General features: G+C 41.8%; 1 long non-coding RNA gene across 2 annotated transcripts; it reads right to left on the bottom strand.

Moving 5' to 3' along the window:
* Positions 1–8039: 8039 nt before the first annotated feature.
* LOC119282310 lies at positions 8040–9900 on the bottom strand. Of its 2 annotated transcripts, XR_005138695.1 has the most exons (4): positions 9858–9900; positions 9154–9409; positions 8506–9070; positions 8040–8269 (listed from the first exon to the last, which is right to left on the bottom strand). It is a non-coding gene; the product is annotated as an uncharacterized LOC119282310 (long non-coding RNA). The 2 variants fall into 2 exon arrangements; XR_005138694.1 differs by having other exon boundaries at positions 8040–9070.
* Between the last annotated feature and the right edge of the window lie 4028 nt (positions 9901–13928).

Raw genomic sequence — 13928 nt, 5'->3', positions numbered from 1 at the left:
TAATGAAAAATAGAGTTACAGTAGGGTTTTTACCCTACTGCGTTTGCTCAAAAATATTACTAGATAATATAACGGCAAATTATTAACAATGGCACACCGAAGAGCGCCTACTAGTAAAAAAGTTAATTCGGTTGAAGAAATTATTCTTTGAGTGAAAAAGTTGATGCTCTTATGGAAATGGTTGCTAGTAAAAGTGCTCCTATTGATCTTACTGATGTACTATCTCGTGCCATACTTTGAAACATAAATAGTTCACTCCTTTATGCTGAAACATATACCTGACTATTATCGGCGGAGGGCCGAGCTTATTTCTTTGATTCAAAGAGAGACCCTCAAAAACCTTGGACCAAATTGAAGGAAGTTCTAAATGTTGCTCTACTCATGTATAATAATAGCAGAAAAAATATGACACAACATTCAGAATTCAAGTTCATCACCAGCTATTGTTGCTACCAAGAACCAAATGTCCAAGCCTCCCAAAGGTTTGGCTACTATGTCATGCCCCTCATGCACGACTTTTTATGCTCATTCCAATTTTTGAAAAATCATAGCCAAATCACCCAATGGTCCGAGGAGAAGGAGAGTGACATGTAGATAGGGGGATTCTCAAGAGAGCACGATCACCTCCACAAGGTGTTGGCAAAGATCATCAATAGGAGGTTGTCAGGTAGGACGAGAAGTTCCACTTCAAGCCAGAGCCAGACGACAACCCTGACTACAAAGCCAAGAATTCGAAGGGCATGGATGACTTGTTCCCGTCGATTGCCTACGTCCCAAGTTGGTATATAGACTCCTTTAAACAACTTGTGAAACTGTTTATTGTGTGATGAGACATATTTGTTGATATATTTGTTGCCCTACACTTCTTACTAGGTTTGCTCCACTAATTCTCTTAACTATTCTCTTAATTGTTGTGTCCACATTGTAATGTATTATATGCATATGGATGAATGTTTGAATGTTGAGACAATATTTTATATATGTAATGCAATGTGATGATCATCTGCAAAATCCTGCAATTCCGTGATAAAATGATGCCACGGAAGCAAAAAAAAACGCCACCGCAACAATGTTTCTCCTGTAGGATTGGATTGCTACCAGTGGCAGGAATAAAAAGGGATAGCCACGACTACTCCACGCGACTGTGGCGGTCATCGACGAAGGCCCGCCATTGCTATTCGTGGAGGTTGAATCTAAAGGATCTACTATTGGATAAACACCCTTGGAAGCTAATCCTTTGAAAAAGTATGGTAGTATCATCCAAATGTGCAAATGTTGTGGCAGGGGCAAGAGGCAGAGGCAATCAGATCGTGTGCATGTACATAAATTGCTTGAATAGAAGTTATATATCCCTTTTAGTAGAAGCAAGGCTGGCACTAAGCACAGGCCGCCACTGAGAATGTTCTACCAGTGGTGGACGACCTGCCCGCCACTGTTGACATGTTAGCAGTGGCGGGTACTCCTGAGAGCCTCGCTCGTCACTGATGGACTTTTTCGCCCACCACGGTTGGGCCTTTCTGCACTAGTGCGACCTCGCACGGTTCATGCTCAATTGGCAATGTGTCGATGGATCAGCTGGGGATGACGTGGGGTGGGGGTGGTTAGTTAGCGAGAGCTAGAACGTGATTGAGTCACGTTAGGAGCCCTACTGCACGTACGTTCATGTAGTATTCATGTCTTTAGTATAATTATGGTTAAATTAGGTTATATTTTGGATTTGCACAGCAGCAGGGGTACTATTCAAATCATTGGATTTGCACAGGGGAGGACTTAAAAACATATTTCTACATAAAAAATCAAAACTTTTTGTACATCATAAATACATGTATAACACTTTTAGGGAAAATTTCATGACAATACGCTTTCATACGTGACATATACAAAAAAGAAAATACGTACATGAAAATGGGCCATTTTTTGTTTGCTGGGCCGGATTTCCATTTCTGTGGAGCTTGCAAATCATAATATTTTTGAACGAAATTTTACGGATCCGTCATGAATATGTATAAGTTTTCACATAATTATTTTTGATTTTTTTATAACTTGAAAAATATCATTTTTTGAATGAAATAAAGTCCTCCAATGTGCCCGTCCACCAAAACTACACTCTCGGCCTCTTCTAGTTGATACCTCCTCTCTCTTATTCCCTCCGTTCAAAATTACTTGTCACAAAAATGGATGTATTTACAACTAAAATACATTTAGATACATTTATTTTTTAGACGAGTAATTCCGAACGGAGGGAGTACTTCCCGGCGGCCAGGCACTCCAGGACCAAGTTCGGGCTAGTCCGGCGAGCCGCGGCGGCAGGCTCAGCTAGGTCGGTCCAAAGTACGGAGCGCTGGACCCAATCTGGCCGTAGATATCCTCCTGCTGCTCAAGTGGTCGCGGCGTCCGTTCGCGCTTCAGGCCCAGGACAGCAAGGCTGCTCTGTCGGTCCACTTCCGGGCAGCCCAGTGCAGCAGCAGCAGTCAATTTTTCAGTTAACGACTGCTCCACAGCAGTATGTCAGTACTCAGTCCTCATTAGAAGCTTCAGCATGCTATGGAATATGTGGTGATAAACTAGAACTCGTTATCGCAAAATCTTTCGTTCGTGAGTAGACAAACACCAACGTAAGATCATCTCCAATTGGACATGATTTTTTTGACCTCTCATGTGTTCACGAACACGTTTGTTCATTTTTTATTACCTTTGTTCATAAATAAGCAACGTAAGAGCATCTCCTGTTGAACGGAGGAAGTACGTAGAACTTAAAATTCATACAAACACACACGCAGGTCATAATAATTTAGTAGATAGATAGATATAAACATAGGACAACCAAACGCGACATTTAACAAACTACATACTAGGCATACAAAATAAACTGCATAAAATGAACTCAAACTACGCTTACTCCCCGTCGGAGGAGAACTCGATGAGTCCCCTAGAATAGGTTTTCAAGTTCATGAGTTTTTTTAAATCCATGACTGTTTTTTAAATTCATTTTTCAGAAAAGGAGGAACTGTTTTTTAAATACATGGAGATTTATTAAATTCATAAATATTTCTTCATATTCACAATTTTTTAGAACATGCAAATTATTATTTTTATTTCACCAAAAAATTTCAAATAAAAAAATGCGAAAACCCGGTACTGGTTTTCTTGAACCTACAACAGTGCAACGAGGAATCAACATGGGAGCTAACCAGGAAGGTATAACAAGCAGTAGACTAATGGGCCACTCGCAATGTGCGCTAGAGCGCCAAATTCGGCGAGGCACTGAATAGAACCGTGTGTTCTATTTGACACTTGTTCCGTCCAGAGAGCTCCTAGTCAGCGCCTTATGCCCCGGCAAGCCGATATGGAACCTGATAGGCTGCAGCAATGGGCCAGACCATTTGCATTTTGTTCGTGGGTAAGCAGTTGACCAATTGACTGATCAGCCTTTGACTTTAAAAAATTATGAATTTAAGAAATCCAAAAAAATCAGCAAGAATTCATTCAAGCTCAGATTATTTTAACAAATCACAAAAATTTAAAAAGTTCGTCGAGTTCAAAAAGTTCATCGAATTTGAAAAAAAATATTCAATTAATGTTTCTAATAAATCACAAAGTTGGAATAAGTTCAAAATTTCTGAAAAAAGTTCACAAATCTTAAAAAAACAATTTTGAAAAAGGGTTCAAAAGATTGGAAAAAGTTCATGGATTTTAAAACAAAATCATGAATTCAAAAAAGTTCGCCAATTTTGAGCACAAAGTTCATGAACTCAAAAATCTCACCGGATTTTGAAACAATATTAAAAAATTGCGAAACAAATCATCAAATCTGAAAAAAGTTCATCACTTATGAAGGAAAGTTCACAGTTTTTCTTATAAAAGTGACTTGATTTTGAAAAAAAAGTTATGAAATTTGGGGAAAAAATCATCGATTTGAAAAATAAGAGTTCATCAATTTTGCAAAACTATCATGATTTTTAATAAAATTTTATTTGATTTATATTTATTAGTTTTTAAAAGAGTTTAGAACTGCGAATCTATTTATCAATTATTTTTTAAAAGTTCATATTTCGAAAAACTTCATGGATTTTGAAAAAGTTCATGGATTTTGACAAAAGCAGCGAATAAACTACCATCGAAACGCCATAATGGGTTGGCGCACACAACGTTGATCGTGGGAGAAGCGTGTGCGCCGCCTACGCGAGAGCTATTTTGGTGCGTAGGGCGCCCCTAGAGCAGCAGTAGCGCGCACCCGCCGAGCTCCCCTGTGCACTTCAGGGCCGGCCCATGTGGGGTGCAAGCTCCCCCAATTTTTTCTTTTACACGTTTCCTTTTCTTTTTTGATTTGTTCCCTATTTTTCCTTTTTAATTTTTGTCCATTTTAAATTTTTTAAAATATTTTAAATTCTTGAACATGTTTTATAAGTGTGAGCTGTTTTCGAAATCATGAACATTTTCTAAATTCACGAACATAATTAATTGCGTAATTTTTTTTTACAAATTTGTGAATAGTTTTTAAAAATCATGAATAAGTTTACGAAATAGTGATTTTTAAAAAAATGGTGAACATTCTTGTGAACCATGAATATTTTTTGAATTTGCAAACTTTTTTTCTTAAATTGTGGACATTGTTTGAATTTCTGATCATGTTTTTGAAATCATGAACATTTTCGTAATTATTTTTATGATTTATTGATTATTGTTTCAAAATGCATATTTTTAAAAACTTCAGAACTTTTTTAATCACGATTTATTTAAATAGAAAAAAGAAAAGGGCGCTCGGACATGGGCTGGCCCATACGGGCGAGTTGGAGGAGCGAGCTACTGTTCCTTTCAGCGCCCCACACTCCCAAAATATATGAACTTGAGTCAACCCGATGTTGTGTAGCGAAGCTAGCCACTGGGCTTCAAGTTTAGGGCGCAGACTACTTATAGGGAAAACAGTCGGGGTTTTATTTGTTTTCTTCGGGTTTCCCTCCTTTTTTTCATTGGTTATTCTTTGTTTCATCTACATTTTTTTTACAGATTTTCTGTTTCTTTTCTTTACTCTATTTCTTATATTTTCTTTGACTTTTTTTCTTGTCTTTCGTTTCTTTTCTCTTCTCCGTTTTTCTGTCTTATTCAGTTTTCTCCGTGTTTTTTTGTTTTCTATTTTTTCTTTGCTTTTTCCTATTATTTCTGTAGCTTTTTTTGTCTGATTTATTTTGCTTCTTTTTCATTTCTTTGGTTTTCGTTCTATATTTTTTTCATATGTCAACAACATTTTTTAATACAAGTTTAACATTTTTCAATACAAGCATAACATTTTCAATATACGGTTAAGATTTTGTCTATACACGTTTTTCAAATGCTGATTAATATTTTTTAAATATGAGACTAATATTTTTTTAATACATGGTCAACATTTTTCCTTTGGGTTGTTTTGTTTCTTTTTCGGTTTTAATTTCTTGGGTTTTCTTAGTTTCTTATTGTTTGCAATTCTGTATTTTATATACATGATCAATATTGTTTCTAAAATACATGGTCAATATTTATTAAATACTTTTTTCAACATTTTTAAGTATTTTTTTCAACATTTTTATATGCATGTTCAATATTTTTTAAAATACATGTTCGATATTGTTTTTTCAAATGCTTGTTCAACATTTAAAAAACTTGTTGAACATTTTTATATACATGTTCAATATTTTTTAAATACCTGTTCAATATTTTTCAAATACTTGTTCAACATTTTTATATACATGTTCTACATTTTTCAAATACTTGTTCACGACTTTTTAAATATTTTTTAAAAAATTTCAAATGTTTTCTGAAGAGTATTTTCTGTAATTTATATATTTAGAATATTTTAAAGTATGAACAAACGTAAAAAAGAAAGCAAAAAACAAAAACAGAAAACATGAAAAAGGGCAAAACAGATAACAGGCTGGTGTTTCCCGCGCGCGATGGCTGGCCCAATTGGGGTTTCCCTTCGGCGTGGTGTTCGCTCTTGTTTAGCGTAATGCGAGATATAGAGGCACCACGCGCCGGGTGGTTAAGCCGTTAACCGGCGCACTAAGCGATAAATAGGAATCTCCTTCGGTACAGGAAGGCAAACGCACATGGCAGCAACATGTAGCAAGTATTTTGCGGGGGCTCCTGTTTAGCGACCCGCGATGTGTGGAAAGTGACCAATCGCGTTGGGTGTGCGAGTTCAAGGTCGCTAATTGAACTCCCGCTCGCTCGCGTTTTTCTTTCTTGCATGTATTTTGCCGCTTGCTCGTGTTTTTTCTATCAAGTACTTCTGATGAGTTTATACTAGCAAAAGGGCCCGTGCGTTGCTACGGGAGAAAAGTTTATAATCTCCAATGGCCATGACCATATTTTGCTGCATCGGCGAGATACAGTATCACTCTCAATTTTGAGAAATCATGACATTTTTTTAAACTCGTGCACATATTTGAAATCGTAAAAAATTTTCAAATTTGTGAACACTTTTACAAATTTTCAAACATTTTCTAAAATCAAGAACATTTTTATACTATTTTCATTTTTTTTAAGTGTCAATATTTTTTTAAATAATTTTCTTGAATCGGCGAACATTTCTAGAATCGACGAACATTATTTTGTAAATTGGTGGAGCAATTTTTGAAATCCCCAAACATTTTCTGAAATGCATGACCATTTTTGAATCAACGAACATTTAATGAATGAATAAACTATTTTGTAAGCCACGAACAGTTTTTGAATTTTAAGGATATTTTTCCATTCATAAACATTTTTTGAATTGGCAAAATTCTGTTCAATTTCATTACAATATTTTAATAAACAAACTTTTTAAAAAATCATGAACATTTGTTTTGAAAATTTGGAACATTTTTTGAATAAGCAAATATTTTGTTTACAAAATCGCGAACATTTTTTGACTCGACAAACATTTGATGATTTATTAAACATTTTATTTCAAAATTCTCATTTTTAATTTTCGGACCTTTTTTGAATTCCCTAATTATTTATGTTGTGTATTGAGAATATAGTAACTTCTGCCAAGAAAATAATTCTAGTAAATCATACACTTGCACTCACCTTCGTGCAGTATTTCTTTTTTCTGTTCGTCCTATACATCGCCTTGTACATGTTCACATTGTGTTCTTTTTATATGAAGGCAATCAGGTGTTGCTTCCATTGATTAAGGAGAGTGTTCAGTACATTGAAATGCAGTACAAGGAAAGGTCAAAATACAAAGAAAATAAAGAACTCTGGTTCAAGAAGATTATTTACAGAGTATAGTTTTGCTTGCTCGAAGCTTGCTGCAATTGGAAGAAATCCACATATAGCTTGTTCTCTGCGAAACTTTGCAAGGCATCAACGCTATCCGTTCAACAAATTATCTCCCCCCAACAAAGTAGTATACTCCTGTGGTCCTACCATGAATTTTAAAATCTGTAGAGAGCCGCATGATTGTTTAGTATTCCAAAAGAATTAAATGCGCCATGGTAATTTAAATTTTGAAACATGCTTTTGCATACGCAATGACGATATGCTCCATTATATCCAATGAAGTAGTGACAAACTGGTTACTGCAGCCTGTTCAAAAAAAGGGCAATGAATTCTTAGCTCAAGTGTAGGATCAGAAAAATGAGACTGACATCCACTGATGGGATAGTAGGCAAGATGAATATGTGTTGCTTCTGCTGGAACTAAATCCTTAGCCATGGCATGCAACATCAGTTTACTTACATTATGAGAAAAAATATTAAAAGCTTTTGGCATAAAAACCTGCATATATTTCTCACTTCTACTGGAAAAACATGTCTAGATGAGCATTATGTTTGTGCAAAATTCAGCTAGCAGCAGCGATAGCAAAATTTAGCTACCACAAAGTTCAGCTAGCACCAGCAATGGCAAAATTCAGCTAGCAGTGAAGCACCACATCAACGCTATCTCATTCTCCTTATCACAACCCGACCGAGGCCGTGGCAATGGAGAGAGCAAAAATCGCAAGGGCCTACCCAATAAGTATGACTCAAAACCAGCACAGGTCCCCTTCCCATTTTTTTAACAGGACGCGCTTCAAGCACACTTTCCTCAGCTACATGTATAAAACTACCATCAAGGCTACCAGACAACACATAAGCTCCTTTTCTGGAACATCACACATGTCTTGTTAAGAGGAAATGGGCAATAGCACCACCAAGTAAATCAATCTCGAAGAAGAAATAGTCTCCAGACGTGTTTACTGAACTGTGTTACACAAATGTACGTCAGGTCCCTTCTCTATAGTTTCATATTGGAGAACAATGATGTCCTACAATCATCAAAATGGTGAGGTTAATTTACAAAAACTAACAATTTTTGTTATGATGAAACCTTCTAACTGCATCCAAAGGTTGAGATCAAAGCAAATACATGATCCTCGTTCATACAGTGAACTTTTGACAAGAGGTGCCACATTTGGAGTTTGTGTCAGCCACACACACGATACTTTCTGTGGTACAACCTTTGCTATATCTGGAAAATGTAGAATAAAAAAAATCTGAGTACCTGTTTTACTTTGGTTTTCCTGATACAACTGATGAATCCCAGGACACCAGCACACATATTGTCTTCACATTCATTCTCTTTCAATGTTAATAGATGTCCCAAAATTTGTATTCTGAGTTCATACCAATCCTGTAGATTCACCATTTTTCTAAACGAATAAGATTTGCATCACATGTGTAAAAAAATAATGATTTAAGTACTACAGGATATGCCCAACATCAAAGAGTTCTTTTTCCAGTTAGCAAACTATGATATCCTGTAGTTTACAAAAAGCTCACATATCTAGTTCAAAGGAGTAGCTCTTCAAAATTGAGCAGTGGCCTAAAAACTGAAATATTTGGTATGCTTTCAGAGCTGGTGACTTCCCTCTGTTATCTAATTTCTGGGCATTGGCATACTGGCATGATAAAGACATGGTGACTTTGCTATAATTAAATACATGTACCCGCGTGATTCTACAGGACAAATGCAAGGAATGCCCACCAAGTGCATCGCTGCAAGCATGGGAGTTCCTTGCATCTCCAGCGACTACCATCTGATTCTCCAATCCGTCAAACTTCAATACCTACATGAGGAGGCTTAAGTTTTCAAAATAAAATGGAAGGTCAAATTCAAGCAATTATTAAGCAATGCTATAACTCAACTCACACTGAAGTTGGAGGATCTCCTATTGAGACGAAGCTTGCATTCAGAAGACATGCCATCATACACATCAATTACAAATATACCAGCTCCCTTCCAAGCAAAACTGCATCTGACATGGTCGAATTGGTTGAACATTTCGTAAATGAAGAATCTGAGTGCTCGCAGTTGTTCGTTTCTGTAGAGCCATCATCACTGGTAACATTTAGATCTTGCACGAGATCACTAATCTTTTGCTTGACAAGGCGAGAGATTTATTTGGCTGCAGTCCCATCAAAAAGCAACAATCTCAAATACCCATCAGCTCCAATCTTGCTCAGGTTGTTTTAGTGACACCACTCAAGTGACTTGCGGTCAAAGTGTAAGTCGACTGATGTTCGTCTTGCATTAGTGCTAAGCCACTCAGTACCGCCGACAGGGGGTAAAAAAGATAATGAAAAACACATGCCCTCATACTCTAAAGCTAAATAGTAATCTCTTCAATATTGAACACTGCTAAATACTGACCAAAGTTCCAAAGAGTAACCATTTTAATATGCCAGCTCCTTATTTGTGTGCCAAGTGTAGTATTAGAGCATCATTTCTAAGTTCTAACTAATGGGAGTCCTGAGATCCTCGGCGATAGACATACAGTTCGCCCAAGGTGTTTACAAAACAGACATAAAGAGGATTGTACAAAGGTTATGCTTATTGCTTAGTAGTGCTTAGACCTGAGGAAGGCCGTGCCACGGAAAATCATCCTGCAGGTGGAGAGAGACGCGTCTGGCGACGCACATGCTTGTCGATGTCCCCTGTTGGCGACTGACCTGAAAAGCACAACATTGTTGTTATTTCATTGAACACGTTGAGAGCACTAAGACTTTCAACGATCCAAGGTAAGGTAGAAGCTAGAGATGTCACCTGCACTAAAAGCTAGTACACGTGGAACTTGTAAGGCATAGAGAAGACTTGCCACTGCCTGTTGGTCTCCTGCTTGTGCGTCTCTATTGTGTTCGTCTTCCGCTGCTGCTTCGCTGGAATCGTCACTGTCGGAGTCCTCCTGACGGCACGGTGACACGGGCGAGAAAGCGGATGCGAGAGAAGGAAGCAGTCGCCCTACTCTTTTCCTCCCTCCACCAATCGCCCTTGCCATACGACCACCACCAGCGCTGGTCCTTCCCTCCACCATCCTCCTCTTCATCTGGCATGGGGAATATGCTCGAGGCTGCTTGTTTGCCTCCCGAAAATCCAAATCAGCGATTCCCTCACGAATCCCCTTCCAGAAATCAAGCGCCCAGCAATCCTTGCCCTCCCCAAGAGCGCAACTCCCGCGTGATTTCTACCTTCCCAAGTTGTGTAATATTTTGCCTCCCCAATCCCTTATATGAGTCGCCTGACATTTCGATGGAGCCCCGATGCATCAGTATGTCGGCCGGCTTACTTCAATCCCAGCGGCGAGGCAGCAACGGGATCGTCCCTGTCCGTCCAAGAAAAACTTTGCCAACTCGGCAAGGACGCACGCACCAGGAGAGGAGTGTCGTGCCCCTCGCGCGCCTGCGCGTCCCGCCCGACAGAGACTTAGACACCGGTGAGGTCCTCGCTCCCGGACGCCTCTTCATTTTCTCCTCCTTCCTCTCCGTGTGCTATCCCGCTCGCTGCTGCCGCCTAATGCGACGCCCGAGCGTAGCGCTGCCTCCCCGCCATGGCTGCCGCCCCTCGCAAGCTTGCGCCGCCGTGGTCCGTGGCTTTGATGCCGGAGAACTCCTCGCTCTGGCCGACTCTTCATGTTTTCCTCCTTCATCTCCACTCATGCCTCCCGCCTCGCTGCCGCCGCCTGATGCGGGCGCCCGAGCACAGCGCTGCCTCCCTGCCATGGCCGCCCCGGCAAGTCAGAAACTTCGCCCATCCACCCAGATCGAGCAGGGGGAGGCCGGCGGACGGGAGGATCGACGCGGGAGGCTTGGTGGTGGCCGGATCCGGGGCGCGGCGGAGCAGAGGATGCGGATCCGGGCAGTGGCGGCCGGATCCCGTCGGAGTCGTGGCCGGAGGCGGGCGGCGCGGCTGCCGGCGAAGCTCGGGGCGGCCATGGTGGCACTGCAATGAGAGGGGGAGAGAGATGGTGAGAGGGAGGGAGGAAGGTGAGGGAGGAGGAGAAGGCAGGGGCGGCCACGTGACCTGGTCGCGGCGGCGGTGATCTCCGGTGAGGCCGGCCGGCGTGGCGAGGCGGCGGAGGAAGGCGGGGTCGGGGCGAGCGCGTGGCGCGGAGCCGAGCTCCCTGGCTCCGGCGCACGCGTTTCTGCCCCAAAAAGGACTGCGGGTTGAATAGAAACAAATGCGGGGTCGTTTTTGTAAAAACTAAGCGTTTTATAGATACCCACTTAAAATTAGGACTGCGGGCTTATTTCAAAGAAATAGAAGGGCTTTTGCGCAAATATGCCGACGACGTACGGGCAGAAGCATTAGCTGCTTTATTAGTAGGGAAAGATTGGTGTGTCAATCTTTTTTTGTTGGTACGTTTCTTTGTGTAGGTGAAATCTTTCGTCGAAATTATGGTGAATCCAGAAAAACGAGACCGCTCGGAACCCCTGGCTCCTCAGCGATTCGCGATTCCTGGCCGTCCGATCGACTTGCTTGATTGATTTCCGGCCATCAGATCGACCCCTGGAGCGACCGCGTCCGTCGGATCGAATCCCGCCCCCCTTAGCAATCCTATAGCATGCTCGAAGCCCGCCCGACCCCGCCCCGTCTGCCTGGCCGCAGCTCGTTGATCTGTGGGGTCTCTTCTGGTGGGCCCCGATCGTTAGCGAGCGGGTGTGCGTGTGCGCCTGTGTGCGTCCCGTGCCGCGCGCGCCGGTGGAAATATCCCGTGCCACCGCACGGGAATACTGCCCCCCGCCGAGGGCTATGGGGTGGGGGAGGGCAGCGGCTTGCCTCTTCGCGCTTAGATTCGCCCCCTTCGTGAGAAGCCTAGCCGCCTCTCTCCGCCCCGCTCCCGCGCCTCTCTCTGCTGCTCGCCCCGCGGTCGCCATGGTGGACCTACTGCTCGCGCCGCCGCTTCCCCTTCGAGCTCGCGCGTCACGTCGTCTGGGGGAGAGGGAGTTGGCGCTGCTATTCTCGGAGGAGCACGCCGCTGCGCTGTCGATGGGAGGAGGCCAAGCGGATCGACGGGAGGAGGCTAGCCGTCGGAGGCGTACCGTCGCCACCGGCTGGCGCGTCGACGGGAGGAGGCCAGGTGATGCGCGCCGTTTCCATCGGCTGCGCGGGCGACCCCGACATGCTCAAGGGGCTCGGCCAAGTTGAAGGCCAGACGGTGCGCGCGGCCGAGGAGCGCCAGCAGCAGGCACTCGATGCGGCGCCCCCCGTCACTCCTCGTTGTACGTCCGCTGCAGGTTCTCCCCCGTCGCTCGGCCCGACCTTGACGCCATGGAGCAAGTAGCAGGTTGCTGCTTTTTTTTTGGTAAAAACCCCCATGTTTTTTTTACTGCTGGACTCTGTTTACGTTTGTTCTAGCTTGCTATTGATTGGGTCCATGTGCTTAAAGCAGTTGTAGTTTACATATGAAGATGCAATCTTGATTTTCATGTACGAGAAAGAACACTACCTAGAACTGGCATGTCTCTTTCATGAGATGTTTATATGTAATATTCCATTCCACTAACATGAATTTAACTGGCTTGCCCTTCTAATTATTGTGTACCAGAAATTGCATCTTGGATATATAAGTCAATTAACCTTGAGGAAAAAATGTGCGTGTTGCAATTGGATAATATGTGCCAGATGTATCGTCAAGTGACCAACTTGAATTGTTTTTACTGCTGTTGCATATGTGATGAAATTTCTTCTTCTACTATGTGCTAGCCTGCAATACATAATATGCACAAGTATCACTATTGATTCGTGTTGTACTATGTGATCTACATGCTTTCCCTTTTGTAGGCATGTAACCGATAATTTTTTGTCTTCCACTCCCTTATCTCCTTCTGATTCTTGGTTTGATGTACCCTACTATCATGCTTCTTGGGTCAATTTACTTATATTTTAGAGCTCTTGCTTTGTTTACCTCTTTGTTACGTTCTACGTCTTCCAGATATATTGGTTAAAACCCTTCTGATTATTGCTCTTACTCTACATCTACAGGTGTTCCTCTCTCTCTCTCTCTCGTTGGGATGGAGAAGAAAGGCATGGGGATGTTAGTGACCAAAGATGAGCCTGCCCAGATTGACTTCTCCACAGAGGTACACCACCACGCCCCACTCATTCCACTTTCCGAGCGTCCGCACACAAGGTGTTCAATGTTTTGATGTGATCTTGGGATGAAGTCGGTTACCTTTTCTCAGTTAATTTCTGATGGTGGGTCGTGCAGGCTTGATGTACATATCCATGGTAGAGGGGAAGATGCTTCCTGAATCCTTCAATTTGTAAGTACCTGATAACCCGCAAGTATACGGGATCGCAACAGTTTTCGATAAGTAAGAGTGTCGAACCCAACGAGGAGCTAAAGGTAGAACAAATACTCTTTCAAGTCCTATCGGCCACTGATACGACTCTACGCACGCTTGACGTTCGCTTTACCTAGAACAAGTATGAAACTAGAAGTACTTTGTAGGTGTGAAAGGATAAGCTTGCAAGAAACTAAAGAGCACGTAAACATAAACTAGGGACTGATTAGAAGCAATAAAGTAAATATAGCGAGTGTGGAAAAGTGGTGGTAGGAGTTGTGAAATTGTCCCTAAGCAATTGACTATGTTACTAGACCGTTAATCACTATTGCAATTCTATTTGAGGGAGAGGCATAAGCTAAC

The sequence above is a fragment of the Triticum dicoccoides genome, chromosome 3B, assembly GCF_002162155.2.
Source record: "Triticum dicoccoides isolate Atlit2015 ecotype Zavitan chromosome 3B, WEW_v2.0, whole genome shotgun sequence".
NCBI classification, from domain to species: domain Eukaryota; kingdom Viridiplantae; phylum Streptophyta; class Magnoliopsida; order Poales; family Poaceae; genus Triticum; species Triticum dicoccoides.
Note: the sequence above shows the minus strand (reverse complement) of the source record. Positions and strands in the feature narration are given on the sequence as shown.